General features: G+C 33.7%; 1 long non-coding RNA gene and 1 pseudogene across 2 annotated transcripts; both read right to left on the bottom strand.

Moving 5' to 3' along the window:
- Positions 1 to 6: 6 nt before the first annotated feature.
- Positions 7 to 1,482, bottom strand: LOC107059292 (uncharacterized). Of its 2 annotated transcripts, XR_001472581.1 has the most exons (4): positions 1,278 to 1,482; positions 1,135 to 1,183; positions 654 to 758; positions 7 to 247 (listed from the first exon to the last, which is right to left on the bottom strand). It is a non-coding gene; the product is annotated as an uncharacterized lncRNA (long non-coding RNA). The 2 variants fall into 2 exon arrangements; XR_001472580.1 differs by having other exon boundaries at positions 1,135 to 1,477.
- Positions 1,483 to 1,585: 103 nt separating this feature from the next.
- LOC102586941 (tRNA(His) guanylyltransferase 1-like) lies at positions 1,586 to 15,828 on the bottom strand (annotated as a pseudogene).
- Positions 15,829 to 19,836: the final 4,008 nt, after the last annotated feature.

Here is a 19,836-nt window from a genome sequence, read left to right as displayed (position 1 = left end):
TGGCTAATCTACATATTTGACAAAGTTTGGAACTACTTTTCTAATGTGATTAAAACTGGATATGGTTAATAACTTAGGTAGCAGCTCCTCAACTTCAAGACAATCGAAGCATTTTATTGCTATGGGGCCGTAAAATTGTTAGCAATGATTCCTCCTCATCGAGTATTCTTGGATGTTCTTTCCAAAAGCTCGTCTCAATTATGTTACAGTGTTCAACAACTACTCTGTCATTTCCTGTTGGTCCATCCTGGGTTTAGAAGCAAAAAGTAAAAGTGAATACCCACTCCATCAGTTTGATCTTGTAATAGAAGTCAAAAACAATGGCACTTGTGTTGCAAATGAACTTATGTACCAAGTGTAGCTTCTGAATACGAAGAATACAGATGAGACCAGGAACAATTTAGATGAAAACATGCTCATTATGGAGTTAATTATCACATTAATGACAAGAACCAGAAAACACTTGTTAAGGTACTATACTTGTGTTGTTTATATTCACGACAGAACTTTTTTGAGCACACAGTTTATTATCCATATGGTGGTAGAAGCCTAAAACTAAAGGATACAGGCTTGATATATAATATCATCAAAAACAACATAAAGTACTTCAAGCAAACTTAGCATCTTCAGCAGAGAGAGAGAGAGAGATTTACTCTGTCCCGGAAAACAGAGGACCCCATCCGAAAGATAATTGGTAATGCATTGTAATCAATGCCAAACTTGGCAAGCAATTCATTTTTTTCTTGAGTTTGAGTACCCTGCAGAACAAAAGGGTGGTCATTGGACTATCAAGATTACTCTCAATAGTGAAACCTGCTTGTGTCTGATCAGAATGGGATGAGAGATATGCACTAACAGATCTAGTTAATCAAGGTCAAATCAACGCTAACAGTCTAAATTAAGGTGCATAGTTGACTTCTACAGAATCAAATTACAAAAAATATTCATTTACACTATTATGTGTCACAATCATGTGGATGAGAACTTTATCGTTAGTGATTGAGGCTTCAGTGCCGTTAGAGTTCACATAGTATGTCGGCCTATGCTTTTAACATAATCTCATCTTTGTGAAAATCTCAATTTCAATAACTGTGTTCCTCTAAGTGATAGCTTGAACAAAAATTTTAACTGTACCTTTCAAAAAACTTAAGTGCTTGCCATGTGCTAGGCTCAAATAAGGATACTGCAAAATCGAGAAGAAGCTTAAAGAAAAGACTAACTAAATGTATTTTCATTCAGCTTTCTGGCTATCAGAACTATAAGTGAAAAAATCACACCCTTAAACACAAAATGTGTGATGTCAACAAGTATACCAATACTTCACCACTACAGGCTGCAAGACTATTTTCTTCAAGGTGCACATGGCGTAAAAAAGATTATCCAGAAGATTTAGACAGCAAAATAATCCATAGAATCACATATTATAATAGATCATGCTACTTCATCTAAAAACAAGAGACCTGCGCCATAAATTAAGGAATGAGATACCACACCTTCAGAGAGCTTTGTGCTTCAGTTCTGGCCTTTCCAGACTTAACAAGCAGCCAGAAACAAGTATTGTACTGATTATTTATGTGACCTACAAGTCAATATATTGACATAACATTTTTAAAATGATACAATTCATTCTTTAGCCTGCCAGCAAGAAGAATAGGTCATAAAAACCCAAATTTCTTCATATAACCTGATTAATTTGCTTGAAATTCTTAACTAACAAATAAAATAGGGAGTACTTATAATCAACTTGTCTCCAGGCCAAGAAATCTCAAAGACTCTCAGATGATGGATAGCAAACAGATCGTCCATCAAAATAAGGTGGTTCTTTAAACTCTTTCTTATGAAAAAACTCTTTCCACTTCATCACATACATGGAAGAGAAAAGAGATACAACGGCAGAGACGATTTCACTGAAATGATGATCATAAGAGCAAGTCAATATAACTACATCAAATATAACCAACAAAAATGTCAATATAAAAACATTATGTAAACTAGTTGAGGACGGCCCTAATACAGTTGCCAAATAGACTCTACCCTGAAACTTAACCAAATTAATGAAAAAGCTTTGAGAAATCGTTGTATGTAAGAGATTTACTAAAAATGCAAAATATTCTAGAAGGGAAATTCCACCATTCAGATAAGCAAGCATTTTATAGGACACATTCTGACAAAACTAGCATTGCGCACAAGAAATGAATTTGCAGGATCTTTTAGCATGTTGTTCACAGATAATTGCACTATGTTCTTGCAGGTTGGCAACTGCAGCTGAGTGGTGTCAAAATAATCTACATGCATCATGGATTTTAGAAACAGGAAGAAGAATTTGATTTTGACCTTGAATTGGTTCCCTCTTAATATGTGGTTTTAGCTAAACACTCCACTTACCTAGGAACTTAAGAATGGTGATGAAAGAGTTACCTTGACCACCTCTGATACAATAGAGAATCTTTCTTCAAAACAAAGCTGAAAGAAAAATTGATCTCTCAAGAAAAAAGATAACAGGAAAAGGAAGAGATATGTTAAAAGTGAATCAAAGATGTTAAATGAACTAATACATGTATTCATCACTCACCCCATATGCAAACATAATATCCTTAAACATCTCCAGCAAAGAAACCGCACAAGAGTTCATAAGTTTCAGTGTCTGCTCATCATTTGACTTCTGAAAGCCATTATCTTCACAAAACCTACAGTGGATCCCATCAAGATCATGAAACCAGCAAGTCCAAATTAGATTTCTCAAATTACATGCTCAGTATTTGACATGACTTTATACTTGTGAAATTACACACACACACACACACATATATATACATATATATATTTTATTTTATTTACAAACGTGTGTGCATATATTACAACCATGCACTTGTGTCTGACATTTTTTATGGATCTGGAATGTTTTGTACAACTTCACTGTTGTTTCCAGGTCATAATAGAAAATTAACTTGGGAAATTCTTGGAGTTTCTTCTTTAATCCGGAGGTAGAAATCCACAGACTTGATAAAGAAAATAGGCATATAAGAAAAACCAGCTCCCACTGAAACATGGATTATATTATCCAGAAAATGCATATTACCTACAAAATTTTATGCTTGATGAAAATAAGAAGCAAGAATAATGCCACATCATTTTGACATGAAACGTGAGATTTGAAGCAAAAAGAATAATTCAATCTAAAGAGCATCACAGTCAAGAGAAAAGGTATCAACTGGAAAAGGGGAAAAGAAAGAGACAAGCACAATTACATATCAACAAAGAATGATATCAACACCTCTTGGTAAGTCGAGCAAAAGGTCATCAAAGAGTAAAGAGAAGACCAATCGGCAGAAATAAAGGCATAAATTACCTGTGGAAATGACAACCGTCTACCCGGACTACAATCCAAGTAGATAACATCAACCTGCTTTCAAATTGGAAAGACCTCAAATACTCGGGTTTAATCTTGTTAATCCCTTCAGCGAGCGAACCAAGTTCCTCGGTAAGGCATGTGTAGTTATTCCAGAATCTTTTTGTTGCTACATTTTCTGAGTGAACTATGACCGCTTTCTTCCTTGGTCTTTTAACAAGAGTGCCATCTTCACGGTATTTCACAATATCGTCCACCTGTGTTAAAAAGGGATAATATAAATTGTCAAAGTGGACATGAAGATGCATGATATGAAGTACCCATGTATAGTGATGAGCAAACTGCATCGCATATACCTCATTCTCTTCCCTTTCTACTCCTATAGGTTGGGGTAAGAGTTCATTGGTTAAGCATAGAGCTTGTGTCAGTCTTTTTGTGATTGAGAGGAAAAATCTAAACATGAAAAGAATGTCTACTCGTCGCAAAAGAGTCCTTTAATGGACATGCCAATTTTATATCAAAAATATAAGAGTTACATATAACTGCTCCACGAAAAGGCACAACAATAAGATGACCTCAACAAGGCTCAGACTGTGGAGTTCAATTACTACTACTCTTACCCATTTTTAGGAGTGCCATTTAACTGTATGAGTACACAAACATTTTAATTTCAAGTCAAAGAACTTGCTAAATTCTACAAAAAAAAACATTTCTCTAAAATTATAGGGCTAGGTTTTGCTTTCTAGTTTACTTTTTGCAAGAAAGAAAGAGAAGAATTTAGAACAAAAAGAGAGAGTGTGTGCGGTCCTTAGGGGAAGTTTGTTAACAAAGACGGACAAAAACAGAAGTGTCCGCCCTTTTTCCCTCTTTCGTTCGAAAAGTCATCAAAACCATTTCTTCTGCCTCAAAATTTTTAATACTTAATCATTCTTCAAAAAAATTCCTACAACCAATCTTCCAAAACAGAAAACCACACACATCAATTGTTTTCAAAACCGTGTTTTTCATATCCAAATGCCATATTTATTTATCTTTCAAATCTAAAAACCAAAAAACGGGATAGTGACACATGCACCACATGCATATACCAATATATACTCTTCTAGGAGAAGGGGGATGAAGGTAGCTACCTTTATCTTGATGGCACAAGACCCTTGACGAAAAATCTGTGGAAGGTCCTTTGTAGTTGATACCAAACTGCTGAAAAAGTAATTCATTTTGCTCCTGCTTTTGTGTTCCCTGCTTTTGTCAGAACACTATTAAGCCTCAAGTCTAGGGTTCTTTGAGTCCAACCATAAATTTGAAAATGATTGTTTAAATGCCTTCAAAAGTAAGTAGATCCAAAATATAAAAAAATGCAGTTAATCCAGCCATGGCCCAAGCTATTATTGCGAAAATTGGTGAAGGCAACCATCAATCATTAAGAATATCATCGCTGGACCAAAAACAAGCAAGATGAAAAAGTGTTAGGGTAGAAAGAAAATTTTCCCTAGAGCACCGTTATGATACAAGAAGAGAACCTAAGGGGAAAGAAGATATAAACAACTAGGGAGGTCATAATTCATCTCTAACGATATTGTGGAGCACATCACATATCTATATATGAGAATTGCCTGATTGAAAGCATATTAGACAAGGCAGACTCAAATTCCAACAGAAGTGGAAAAAGGCTTAAAGATTGGAAAATGTTTTTGTACATTCTTTAAGTACAGATAGAGCACCCAAGGGTGTGGCTTAGTAGTCAATGAAGTGGATTGAGAACCATGAGGTCTCAGGTTCAAACGTTCAAACCCCAGTAGATAAAAAACATCAGGTGATTTCTTCTCATCTGTCCTAGGCTCCTAGCCTTGGTGGTAGAGTTAATTGGTGCATGTTGCTAGTGAGAGGTGGCAGGTATCCTGTGAAATTAGTCGAGATACACGCTAGCTTTTCCCAGGCACCAGGGTTATCAAAACAAAAAGTACAGATAGAGAAAAAGACCTATATATCTTGTGACTTGACCTATAACTTAGAATCTTCACTCCAATCCAAAATTTGGCCCCAAGTTTACCATTAGTTAGCTTCAAGTTATTGTTGACACCCAATTTTGGACCTCCATATTATAGATTAATCATCGAGCTTCTTCAATTTTCAAACGATTTAAAATAATTAGTTTCACAAATTTTTCAAAAAAAATAAAAATAAAATAAAAATGTTTTGCAAGTTTTTAAATAGTCTATCAACTTTTATAAATTTTAATAATATATATGTTTTATATAATTATGTATGAAATAAGTATATCCAAAATATTCAAAAATCATCTCGAATGTATATTTTAGTATATTTTAAAGTGGTAGCTATAATTTTGAATTAATTAGCTTTTATGAAATTTGAAATATTTTTCGAGTTATTTTAAAAAAAAATAATAAATAAATATGTTTTTATAGTTATGTATATAATTAGTATATTTTTATTTGAAGTCGTCTCAAAAGGTTTTAGTTTTGCTTTAAATTTTGCCAATTAGTTTAATTAATTAATAGTTAATATTTTAAAATTGATTATTTTATCTTGATAAGATTAAGAAGCTCGTTAGTTAATTACATTAATTCGCCCTATTTTACTAGCCGAATTTACTAAATGAATTCAATATGGCTACATTCTTAATCCATTGGTTAACTTTGTAATGCAATTGATCGATTAAAATTGCAACTTATTAGCTAAAATCCTTTAACTCCATTTAAGAGACCAAGTTTTGGGCCTATTTTCCAGCAGCCCATACATTCTGCAACTCTTACAACAATAACCCAGGCCCAACACTCTTATTGCAAATAACCCAACATACAATACGCCATACAGTACCCGACCGACCCAGACCCGCGCTTCTTCTTCTTCAGCGAAACGACGCAGCAAGCAGAACAAACCCAGAAATCGCGCTGCAAAAATCTCATCCAACTACCCTGCAGAACCCATACCTTAGCAACCTAATCTATCACCTTCGTCGTCCCCTTTTCCCCCCTTTTCGAGGAAATCGCAGGCCTGCACAACAGCCCTCGCTGTTGCTTCGAAAAGAGAAGAAAAAAAAATTCAATTTTTTTTGAAATCCAACGAATTTCCCCCCTAAAAAGGCCCCAACTTCCCCTATAAATAATTCTTTACATTAAAGTGAAGAAAAGAGGAAAAAAGTGGGGAGAAGATTAGATTTTGAGGTCATATACAAAAAAAAAAGAGCTTACAAAGAGGTTGGTTCAAATTTCCCTGTTTATTGCTCGAGTCTTAACCGGTGTAAAAAGTCGTTGCTCTCTTTGGCTCGTTTTGTTCTCATTTTGCTGCCTCGAGAAAGGTAATCTCAGTTTGCTCTTGCCTTTTGTTTCAGTATCATGTGTCATAGGTTGAATCTCTGGTGGAAATTTTGCTGTTGAGAATATGTCATTTTTTTTGTTTTAATCGTTTACATCAGCTTTGCTTTTCCCATGAATCTATGCTCAGTAAGCATGATGGACTGATTTGCTTTTGGGTTACACTTTGAGTTTCACTGATATGATCGCTTGATGTTTCTTGGAACAAGTCGTTTATGTTTGAATATCTTTTCGGTTTAGTTCGATATCTTGTTTAATTCACACTAAGATACTACTCACCTCTGTTGAAATTAGTTGTTGCCTAGATGTCGTATAGTCCCCTGTTCGAGGATGAATATTCATTGTCCTAGGCTGCCTGAATATAGTGATCTACATAATGTTGATTTTATAAATCTTGAGGTGAGGATTAATATGTTTATTAAACCTTTGATTGTCACCATCGGTTCGGAGCTTAGAGTGTCATTTAAAGTTTAAATTCTGGCCGTTATCCCATTCATATGTTAGAGCCAGCAAATGCATAACCATCAGCCACACCTTCGTTTGCTTGCCGTTATGATGTTAGCTTGCTTTGCTATCGGTTGTATGGGGGCATATGAACTTGTTAAATATCGCATATGCTTATGGCCTTTCTATGCCACTTTCGTGTTTATGCCTCGATATTTGGATTAGCATTGAGGTATAGATCAAAAGATTGTATTTAAATTTGATCAACAAAGGGCTTAGTTTGTACTAAGCTTGAAAGGATGTTCACTGTTGCATAGTTTCATTATTTATTTATTTATTTTATTTTATTTTTTTTGTTCTTTTTTTCATGTCTCTATTGCACTTCGGGTTTGTTCAATTCATCACTGTGTGCCCTCCTCAAAATGATAAATTGAGCATATAATACCTAAAGAGACATGCTCCATGGTTGCATCCATGTTGTGTTTTATTTTTTTTTTATATTTCGGGTGTGCGATGACGACCATTTTATTTCTTGTTGTTCTTGTTGTCCATATGCACTTTTGTCACTGCCAAGTTTCAAATGTGATTGTTTGTAGACACATAGTTGATCGTTCATTAGTCCGCTCTCTCTCCCTTTATATTGAATTATGTTAATCACCAACTATTTGTTTACCGTATTGTGAGTTGCTTTTGTTACATCCATATTCGCTCGCTTATAAACTTTTACTCTTGTGTGTGTGCGCATATGCCTTGAAATTTCCTTATGCTTAGATTGTGATAATCTAGTGTTAAATATATTACTTCCTATCACGCTTTGATTTCCTTCCTGCCACTACTAATTCACGAAAAATAAATAAATAAGTGTTTCTCCCTATTGATACGGTAGTAATCATTTGTCCTATGGTGTTTTTGGTTGCATTCCGGCCCTTTTCATTGACCCCTGTTTGCTTGGATTAAATATCAAACTAGTACACTAGTTCTTATTGTCAAAATCTGTGTTGAAGCCTTGTCATTTAGTGCAAAAAATGGGTTAACAAACTGATTAATCTAAGCCTCTGTTGCTTCCCTTTCTTGGTTTATGTTTCAGTCCTAACATGGTTAAATATAAGTCTTTGTTATTCTTTGTCATTTTGATCACTGTTTGACGTTGTTCAACTCTAATAAATAATGGATCTAATGATAAAAGTTGACCAACAGGGAGTGAAAATATTATGATATACCCCTTTTTAGTAAATATATTTAGTAATTATGGCGTGATATGGTTAAGCCTATGTCATTATCTTCTTCGTTTTTTTTTTGGAAAATGTCCTAATTCTAGGATTTTGGTGCCCTCCTTAAGATTGTCGTATTATGATTTCCCCTCTAATGTGTTACTTACTATATTTTGTTCTTTAAGTGAGATCCAACAAGTCTTAATCCTTCATGGATTTCCTTTGTGTTTTGTCTTAAAATGACCATTATCATGTTTATGATTTAAGCATTACTTTTCGTTAATTAAGACTATTTCTACAAAGTTATCAAATGTTCCTAGTTACTGCATTGTCATGAATTTGAGTTGTTACTAATCCATTACTCTTTTCCTTTGTATACATGCTATGTTGAGTTCATTTATGGACTCCCCAAATCCCTCATTGCATTCTGTTGGGCTCCTTAGCCCAACACATCTCTTCTCCAATTCATTCCGTCTGAAGAAGTAGGGAAACTGAAATTACAATCTCCAGAAAACCCAGAAGGGGTTGTATACAAGATGTATACAGCTGCATACACTTATATACAGGTCGAAAAGCATGAAAATACAGGGCTGAGGTAAAATACAGGTGTTCGGAAGCGGGAGATACATGGAAAGAGCTGATATACATGCCGATATACACTGATATACAACCAGTGTAGACAAAAACGGGATTGGTTTAAAGGCCAAAGTTTGCAGCGAAATTGGCCCAAGAAGGGGCCCAATTTCATTATCTCTTTTACTCTTCTAATTGTTTGATTATGTTTTGGCTAATCTTATTTAACTCTAACTTTAAATAATTTAATTAGATTCCCAAAAAGACAAGTCATTTTCTTTGTGTTGGTTTATTTTTAATACATTTCACTTGTTGTGTTCACTTATTTTAAATTTCAAATAATTGGTCGAATTTTGTATTTTAATTAAGTTAAAATCTTTGTTTCTTAAAAAAAAGATATGTTTTTAAGGCCTCTTCACTTGATCACATTTTTATTTTAAAAGTGGTTTTAAGTTAAAGTATTCTTCTAAAATGAACTAAAAAATGTTCTCTTTCTAGTTAGTCATTTTTCTCAAAAAGGTTAGTCGAAACTTTGTTTCTTCAATTAACTTAAAACGGTTTCATGCTTAAATTAACCAATTTGGATTAATTTATTATTTTTATAAATGAGTCAAGTAAGTCCTAATTAATCTAGTTTTGATCAAATTCTATGCACTTGTGTTTTAATTCAAATGTTTCATTTTTAGGTCATTTTCTCTAAAAAATAAAAGTGTGAATTTCATTTAACTATTTTTCTCAAAGTTAATCGAATATATTATAAGTTATTATTTTTTATGTTAAAGCATTATTTTTCTAAAAATAGTCAAATATATTTTAGTCAAGTCGCAGGTCAACCGCATGTTAGCGGACACTTCGAATGCTTGAACCCTTCTCGAAGTGTAAATTGAACCCCCGAACCCTCTTTGGTATTTTCAAATGATTTTTTCTGTTTAAATCTTTGAAAATCATAAGTTTTCTTAATTTCTTTAAAAAATTAAGTGGCGACTCTTTTCTAAGTATTTTTTCTCGAATTATTTTTATACTTAGAAACATTTCAAAAAAGTGATTTTTCTAAAGGTTAGGAAAATTACGGCATAACAGTTATGTGGTTCATCTAAATTATATATAGCAAGAGTAAAAATTGGAAAAATGAGCTTCATGATTTAAAAAACACTTCTCAACCTGCGCAGTGCAGGTATTGACATATTTTAAAGGAGTTCAACACATTTTCCAGGTAACAAACTGTAGACGAGTAATCCATAGGAGATCACAGATATGTATGCAGAGCTATCACTCCAGAAACCTTTGCTGGGAGTTGTAATACTTTTTTCTTCACATAATAGACATTCCTTCTAAGACCTTCTCTATTAAGCATCTTTCTTTATGCAAATGAAGTCACTAAATGCATGTAACTGCTTACCTTCTGTAGCTACTAGCATATAAAAACCACCTGCTACTATACCTGGCAAGTTCGGCCTGGACCAGGACTGGCACACTTGATCTCTAGCCCAGGAAGATGGTCTGGTTCACAAACCGGACCCTTTCTTAAGAGGCCGGTCTGGGCCAGTAAATTCAGAAGAGTGGTGGACCTGACACCAACTCCTGATTCCTAACCACTATGTGATCTGCTAGTAGGCCAATCCGAGCTTCTTCTTTTTAACTTCATTCTACTTTTCTTCTTTATATGATTTTTAACATTATATTTATTTAGGGGTCGTTTAGTAGCTGGATAGAGTTATACATGTATTCGTAATATGGGTATTAGTTATGTCGTTATTAGTAATGTGTGTATTAGTTATGCAGGTATTAGTAATGTGAGTATTAGTTATGTAGGTATTAATTATACAAGTACTAGCTCTGCAAGATTTAGTTATGCATAAATTATTCCTTTGGATGTTGGTTTTTTATATTAAAAATTAGTAAAATTAAATATTTTTTAAATTATAACATTTTTTTACAATTATATCCTTTCCTTCTTTAACTTTGTATTTAAATTAAAACATTTCTTTGATTATGTAAAAGAAGAAAGTAGTCAAGTGAAAATGATAAGGGTAATATTGTCTTTAACTTTTTATCCATGTATTAGCTATACCCGTATTAATTATTTCACCTTCTACTCCGCATAAATAATACACAAATTTACTCATAACTTGTACATATATAGTTATGCAAATTTCAAAATTGTCAACCAAACGTTGTATAAATTTTATACATGAACAACTTTTTTCTTATCCACCTACCAAACGCCGTATTAATTATATACATGAGTAATTTTTTTCTTATCCACCTACCAAACATCATATTAATTATATACATGAATAACTTTTTCTTATCCACCTACCAAACGTCGTATAAGTTATACAAACTCTAATGCATGGATAAAACTTGTTTATCCAGCTACCAAACAACCCCTTAGTGTTAACTAAAATTTGAAATTGACGAAGAATAATATTGAAGAAAAAAACCGTAAATACGCATGCCGTATTATTGAGGAAACAATTCAATTTTTTACTCTCCAACTTGAGTTAATTACAGCACCTTCAGAATCTCTTTCACCTCCTTTTCTGACTTTCCAGAAAACACCAGCTTCCACAAACAAGTATTGTATTGATTGCTTATATGACCTGTAAGAAGAACCAATATCCTTCAGCATCAGATTTTAAGAATTCAACTCCTCCAGTAACTATTAATTGGAAATATTCAATACGAGAACTCACATTCTGTCTGTCTCCATAGAAGATATGCCTGAAGAACCTCCATTGATGCACAGCTGATAACTCGTGAATGGAATGATGGAGGCACACTTAACTCTTTTTGAGAAAAGAACTCTTTCCATTTGGTTACATATGTAGATGAGAAGAAAGACACAATAATGGATAGTATTTTGCTGCACGTTGAAGTTTCTGGTCAGCTTAGAAAAATCATGCCTTAAGATTGTCCTAGTGCTTTCTTAAGAAAAGTTTGTGATCAATCTCTATATTTCCCTAATACTGTTTACTATGCATTTCCTCAAGCCAGCTACCACAAGGGCCTATAGTGATTTGGAGCTAATTTTCCTTCTCATTAACAAAATCTCAAAAATGATTATAAAAGAACAAGAAATATATAGCCTAGCTCAACCCCCAAAGCTAGCTCATGAGGGAAGGATTGATCAAGACCATATAAGGAGACCAAATTCCTTAATGCCCACCGATGTGGGACTCAACACAAGGACTGGACATTTGGAGAGTGGGCAATATAAGAGGGGGGTCCAACATCGAAAACAATGAATTGGGTTGGACCTAACCTAGTACCATGATAAAGAAATGGACCTTGGTTCTAACTCAACCCCAAAAGCGCTCATGAGGGGATGATTGTCAAAGTCCATATAAGTAAACCATCAATCCATTCCCCAATTAATGTGGGACTCTAACCCACTTTAACAAGAACATGCTAAAGAAGGGGAATCAAACAACAGTTCAAATTGGTATAGACATGGCGGTTAAGAGAAAGAGATAAAAAGTTGATAAACTATCCAAGAGACAGCAGCATCCCTGAGCATAATTGAATTACCTTCACTGTTCGAGACTGGTTATATAATATACAGTTCCTCAGCAGTCAGCACTAGGACAATGTAACAGTCAAGTTTAAAATAATGACAGATTGTTGGTGTCGGGAATCCAAAAAATTGTTGAGATGATGATCTAAAATCAAAGACAAATTGGACATGATCTAGCAAACCAACTGCTGAGGAAGAGATTTGTATATTGTAGTTAACAAAAAATAAGATTCTAGTTGAATCACATACAAAGTTATCATGCAATTGTTCAAAGAGTATTCAAGAAGCATAAGACAAGCAAAGTAAACAGATTTAGTTTTATCACTACTCAAACATGAGTCAATGCAAGAGCAATAATTTTGTACCGTACCAGCGATATATGAATACTAACAAGACAAAGTGCATCATTCAAATTATTCTTCCTAAAGAGCCAAAATAATTATTGATAAACACTGATAACAAATTCTTGAGATATGAAATAGGTTACAAACCTTGCTCGTCTCTGGTAAAATGTGGTTTCCTTCTTCAAAACAAAACTGCATAAACCGTTGTACCACATTGTCAGCTTTTCAAGGGGTAAGAAAAAGGGCATAATTGTCTAATAGTAAGAAACGCATCATACATGTACTCATCATTAAATCCATACGCAAATATTACATCAGAGAAGTTCTCTAATACCTTAATAGCACAAGCATTCATCAAGTTCAAGGCTTTATCATCATTCGGCTTCTCAAATCCATGCTTCTCCGAGAAACTAAACATATACAATGCAAATTAGAAAATCAAATACACCAAAAACCCAAAACGGAATACTTTTTCTCAAGCAGCAAGAGTATATTCACAAGATATAACAACACCAATTGACAAGAACTAGCACTTAACCTGAACACATACCTATACTTCAATAGAATTTTAACTGGATATCTCTTGATTTCAACACCTTTACCTTAATTACTAAACTAGGCTTAATATCCAGAAAGATAAGAACACAAAATATAAAGGCACGTGCAAACCATAAACATTTAAACATCTCATTACCAGCCAAAGTCGCGGCCATCAATTTGAACGACAATGATGTTTGGGTACCTTACTTCGTCTTCCACCTCAAACCATTTCACGTATTCATACCTGCTGTTCGCCATTCCCAAATGCCGCAACAATCTGATTGAAACAAAAGATTTATATGAAGTAATATATGTCACAAAAACCTATTTTTTCTCAATGGAATTTCAACAAACCTATGTGATGATAATCGATTCAATTTAATAATATCACAATTAATATTCAATAACAATCATGATTATTCAACCATTGTTCGAAAAAAAGTTATTATTCACAGTCGCACAGTTTAATCCATAATTCTCTATTGGAAAACCATGTCTGTTTTATCACCCACACACTAGCCAATAAAAACTCTACAAAGCCATCCAAAACTTAAGATATGTCTACATCAGCATATATTTGCATTACCTATCAACAAACCAATTAACAATCCTTAAAGATGAAAACTTTAAACTAACGCACACACACTGTTTAGCTCATTTGTTATATCAAATACATCCAAAAGTAAACATAGTTTCAGGGAGCTAATACCAAGGAAAAAGGAAAAACTGAAAACTATATTACATATGAATTCAAAAAAAAAATGATACTACGGCAAGGTACCTGACACTACTTCGCCGGCAGAAGGTCGACGGAGGACGGACGGCGGCGGACGGCGATGGACGGTGGACGGTCGACGGGACTATGGACTTAGGCGCGCTGGGGTAAGGGTTGTCATGTGATTATTGTTTTTACTTTTGCTGAGGTATGATTATTTGTTAATTCTTATTGCTGTTTAATCACGATTTTATTTTATTTTTTGAAAATTAATGTTTGATCGTAAGAATTTTAAATAAAAAATTGAGTTATATATAAAACTAGCCTACAACAAAGCAACCTGAGTCCATCGGTAGCAAACAGACTTAAATGCGGCAATCAAGCAGGTGGCATCTTCTCTGTTAAGTTGAGCTACCAGAAAATGTGCTCTTGCAATCCCATGCTTGACAACTGGCCTTGGAAGCTCATATGGAAAGCAAAAATTCCTCCCAAGGTTATTTCTTTCACCTGGACAGTCCTGAATGAGGAATGCCTCACTCAGGGTAATCTGATAAAGAGGAAAATTCAATTCACTCACAGATGCTATGTGCGTAAAGTGGAAGCTGAAAGCCCTGGCCATATTTTTACTTCAGATCTATGGAGCATGTTTTTGTGCATTTATGGCCTCAAATGGATCACTCTTCACTCATTAAGGGAAGCATACTTGAGTTGGTGCTTATGGAGAGTTGATAAATCCATCAAGCACAAATGGAGAATGATACTTGCTTGCATTTTTTGGAGTATTTCGACAGAAAAGAATAGGAAATGTTTTGAAGGGATCTCAACTCCTATAGGCTCTATATATTTATTTTGAAATAGGTGACTTTAACTCCTATAGGCTCTATAAAATTTAAATGTATGGCTAGTGTATTTTGCTGGTTCAGTTTATTCCCATCTAATAGTTCAGATCAACAATTAGACTTCAGTAGTTCCCTAAGCTCTGGCATAGACAGTTTTTGTGTAGGAGCGAGATGTTTCTGTAAGCTTCAATGTCATATCTTGTAACTACTGCATCTTTCAAAGATATCACTTACTTCATCAAAGAAACAAAAGCTCAACTTTTAGGCAATTCGAACTGCACACTTCTATCTGCGTAAACTTGGACCTAAAACCATTCAGCTTCATGGATATATACATCACACTATACAACTTCTAGCCCTTCTATTGAGCTATTTTAAGCTTTCTACTCATCAATTCAACTCAATTTTCTATTATAGAGAGAAAAAAAAAGAGTCCAAAGCTTCACACGAATGCTATGCATAAAACCTGAATAGAAATTAAATAAAAAAGATACAATCTTTAAGATGCCCTCCAAAGAGCTATCTTTCACCCACCATCACCTTACACAGATGAAAACTTCTCACGTTTTTCTCAAATATCAACGTCTACCAAACAAATAAACCCAGAATGCAACATCCCCAAACAAAAAATGAACCAATTGAATTAGAACAGAAATGCTGGGGAACCTCAATAGGGAGTCCTTTTGATCAAAGCTTAAAAATGAAAAGACTCTTATTTTTCAAGAACCCACTCAAATTGGTTTGATCAGATTCTTGTTTCAAGCTTTCTGAAATGTAACTCCCAAGTTTTCCTCTTCTACAAGAGCTGTTTTCCCATGTCGGTCCAATTCGCCAACAAGCTGCCTCCCAGCTGCTACTGGATAAAGGGTAATGCCCACTATAGAATGCTATAAATGGAGTAAAACTGAATTTTCTGAAAGAGAGCCGACAGGGTAGTAGTGCCGGAGCAATTGAATTTTGCTATTAATCACATAATTTCATAGAAGAGAAGCTATGCAAAATATTTAGGTTAAATATGAAATTCATTAAGAAATCAATATATGTGAACTTCGAAAAGTTAAATATTAAAAATAAATTTCATAGAGAAAAAGAGAAGGTAATATTAGAACTACTGAAATGTAAACTTGAGATGTGATTATTTTTTCTTTTTTATTTGGGATCTTTTTAAGTATAATTTATATATATTTATGTAAACTTGAGATATGGTCGTTCTTTTATGCTTCTTTGTAATCTTTTTACTTATATTCTTAGTATAATTTTTCAACAATGTGTAACTCAGATTGCCATTAATAGTTATAATCCATGACTATATCATTAGCCAACACTATTTTTAATAATTATCCACAATTACTATTACTTGTCATCGTCAACACCGAATCATCACATGTTTTAATTATTTTTATTGTACAATATTAGGTTAATTTAATATTTGATTAATAACTTTTTTAATAATTAAATTTTTAAAGAAAAAAAGTTTACATATTTAAATAATGAAAAATAACAATCTTAATTAGTTAGATTCCATATCTTAATATATTATTATTATAAAAGTGAGAGATGAATTTACATGAACAAATAATTTTTTTTTTGAAGAGTGTTATCATTATAACATAATCAAATTATCTAAGAATTACATAGAGGTCTAAAGAGAATAAATTAAATAATTTTTTAAAAAAAAAACTACAGAATTTATATCTTCACGAACACAAAACAAATAATATTAAGTGTATGATTTCAACAAAGAAAGAGTTGTAATTATATTAGACATATCAAATTAAGAATGTCTAACCATTTTCATTATAGATATATCTCCTATAATCTGCAAAATATGATTAAATAAGTTAAAAAATTATCTAGCAAAAGAAGAAAAAGATAAAGATTAAGGAGAAAATTGTGTTTAATCATAGATCCTCCTACACATATAATCATTTTGACAAAACATAAATAACTCAAAAGGAAATAATATAATAGAAACATTACTTCTTAAGCACCTAAAAAAATAAAGGATAATCAAAATATATAGCTCAAAATCCATTAATCTCCACATCTGGATGATTTCATTCCATCCTATATACAAGAAGTCAAAAAATAATAACAAATAGATTATTAGTCCTAAAATGAATCTCAAAGATAACAAAACAAAATAATTTATCTAGAAGAAACAAAAATATGCTTTGACATATTTGCCTTACTTGCTAATTAAAAGTAATAAATGAAATCATATTTGGAAAAGATAATGCACCTCCTCAAAGCTTACAAATATTGTAACATGTCTGCCACTAATTCTCTAACCAAAGATGACTACAAAATAACACACAATTTTAGTGTGATTTTATAGTGTTAATATAACCTTCCACATTAAATAATTAGAGGTTATGAATATGAAAGACTTGAGAGGTTATGAATATGAAAGGTTTGGGAGTTATGAATACTATTAATACTAATTCAAGAATAGAATTTATATAATTGAAGAGGTATAAATTAAGAAGATGATTTTGTAAGAAAAAAATAATTGAAAGAAATAAGAAAAAATGTCAAGAAAAAGAGAAAGAAAAAAAATATGAGTGGAGGCCATAGAGAGGTGTCACATCACCTTCTCTATGTTCCTCCTTTATATATAATATATATAGATTTGAAAGAAAAAAACACGTAAGAAAATTTGACTCACTTTTATCACATTAAAAATAGAGTAAATTTTAGGTTTAGCAAACATAAAAATCATATTTGTATGTTATAACTATAGTTTGTATAATTGTGCTCCATATCAAACTTTATATTTTATATGGCTATTAATCTGTATATTTCGGTATACATATACATAAAAAAAAATGTATTTGGGTCTATTTGTATATTTTAGTATACAAATGGGTCCTGGATTTGTATATTTTGGTATACAAAAGGGTCCTGCATTTGTATATTTCGGTCTATTTGTGTTCTTAAAAGAAAAGATTATGAGTTCTTGATGAAATTTGTTTAAGTTTCGTTTGAATCTTGATTATGAGTTTTGGAGGAGTTCTTGGGAGTAATTTGGTGAGATTTAAGGCTGTTTTGGAGTGGGTACTTGTATACCTTGGTTGTGTATTGGATTCTAAGCGTTTGAGAAAGAAACTAATTGAATTTAGAGGGTTTAGCGTTGAAAAACGAGCAAGAAAATTCGTCAAAAACCTGGGGACGGGGCTGGGGTGCCGCGCCACTCAGAGCTCCCCAAATGAATCTCTGAAGTTTGGGCTCTGGGGCGCTGCGCCAGCAAGTGCGCCCCAACCTAGCTTCTGAAGTTTGCCCTCTGGCGCCCCGCGCCACTCAGAGCGCCAGGGATGCCAGGTCATCTACCCTTTCCCACTCTTTTCCGTTTGAGTTTCCTAGCAACGTACCTAAGTTTTCTAGTTGATTTCTACACTCTAAGGTACGTCTAAACACCATGAAATCATCCATAAACATGAGATCATGAGCCTTGAATCCATAATCCAATTCAAGGAAAGTTAAGAGTCAAGTTAACAGAAGTTCATAGAGTATTCCAAAAGTTTTTACAAATGGTTTAACTTTGTTTTAAGGCTTGAGTTTTGAGTTGAGTAAGGAGTAATAGTTAAGTTCATTTCAGAATAACAGGAACTAAGTATTCCCAAGAGTTTAAAATGTTTCACATTTAAACAAGAATGGAAACACCGATTTTCAAGAGAGCTTTTAAGCTAGTTTTTGAGTAATTACCTCAAACCCCAAAAAGAGTTTTGTTTTAAAACATATGAGCTGAGTATATTTTCGGAGTTCAGTATTTCAGTATTGAGCACTGATATGGGGACGAGTTCATAATAACTCAAGTCTTCATAAACCATGTAGTCATCATGGGTAGAAAGGGTCATACTTTTTAGATGACACATTAATGCTTTTTAGCATAAACTAGTGGATCCACTTAGTTGAGGCGTTCTATATCACGACAAGTAATATGATAGTTCTGGCAGAGTGGACAAGACGTTGTATCATCACATTAGCTCATAGTGATAGTTGTCGGTGGGAAAAATCAATATACTTATAATGTCGAATCAGAATCAACTAGGAGAGAAATAAAGCATTGGGTCGAACTCTTATTTGGTGTCAAGGTAATAGCTATGAATAGTCATCGACTTCCTGGAAAGAGTAGAAGGCTAGAGAAACTCCCACAGAATTATATTACTTTATGCTATGAGTAAATTGAGTTGTTATTTCAGTTTAAATGTTTTATATCAACTACACCTCTACTGTTGTTTTATTTTGCATTTGAGTTGAGTAAAGCCAAGGTAATTGTTCTTTTCTAATTCATTTCAAGCTTATGTCATGTTTAGTTTTCCCCTCGCATGCTCGTACATTCAATGTACTGATGTCATTTGGCCTGCATCTTTTCATGATGCAAATACATGTAATCAGGATGAACAGCACGAATTAGAAAGAAACTTTTTAGAGATAAACTCTAACGCACGAGATGAGTGTGAAAGAAATGAGAAATCTTCCTAAATGTTGCAGCCTCCCAGTTATAGATGTGGCGCGCTTCACACCGATAACTAGGACTCTACAGACACGGCTTCATAGACTCCCTAGGACTCTTGAAAACCCTGCTCTGATACCAAGTTTGTCACGCCCCGAGCCTACACCCTGGGCGGGACCGGCACTCGGAGACCATTGCTGGCCCAAGCGAACCCTTGGCCTGGCTTTCTTAACTCAGCGGAAACCTGACTCAACAGAATAACTCAATGCCATGCAAAGACATAAACAACTTAACTAGATAAAAAAAAATATGGCCCAAAGGGCAACTCGAGTCTCAAAATAGAGTATTTACAAATACCTACATATACACGGATGAGAGACTCATAACTACTGACTGACTGACTGTCTGACTGTCCATGAAGCCTCTAATATACTGAGATGGATGTGGGGACAGACCCCGCAACATCCAAATAGAACAAAACTAAGTACACAAAATAATTGAGTCCTCCGGAAT

The sequence above is a fragment of the Solanum tuberosum genome, unplaced genomic scaffold, assembly GCF_000226075.1.
Source record: "Solanum tuberosum cultivar DM 1-3 516 R44 unplaced genomic scaffold, SolTub_3.0 scf01141, whole genome shotgun sequence".
In the NCBI taxonomy this organism is placed as follows: Eukaryota; Viridiplantae; Streptophyta; class Magnoliopsida; order Solanales; family Solanaceae; genus Solanum; species Solanum tuberosum.
This window is presented reverse-complemented; position numbering and strand designations above follow the sequence as displayed.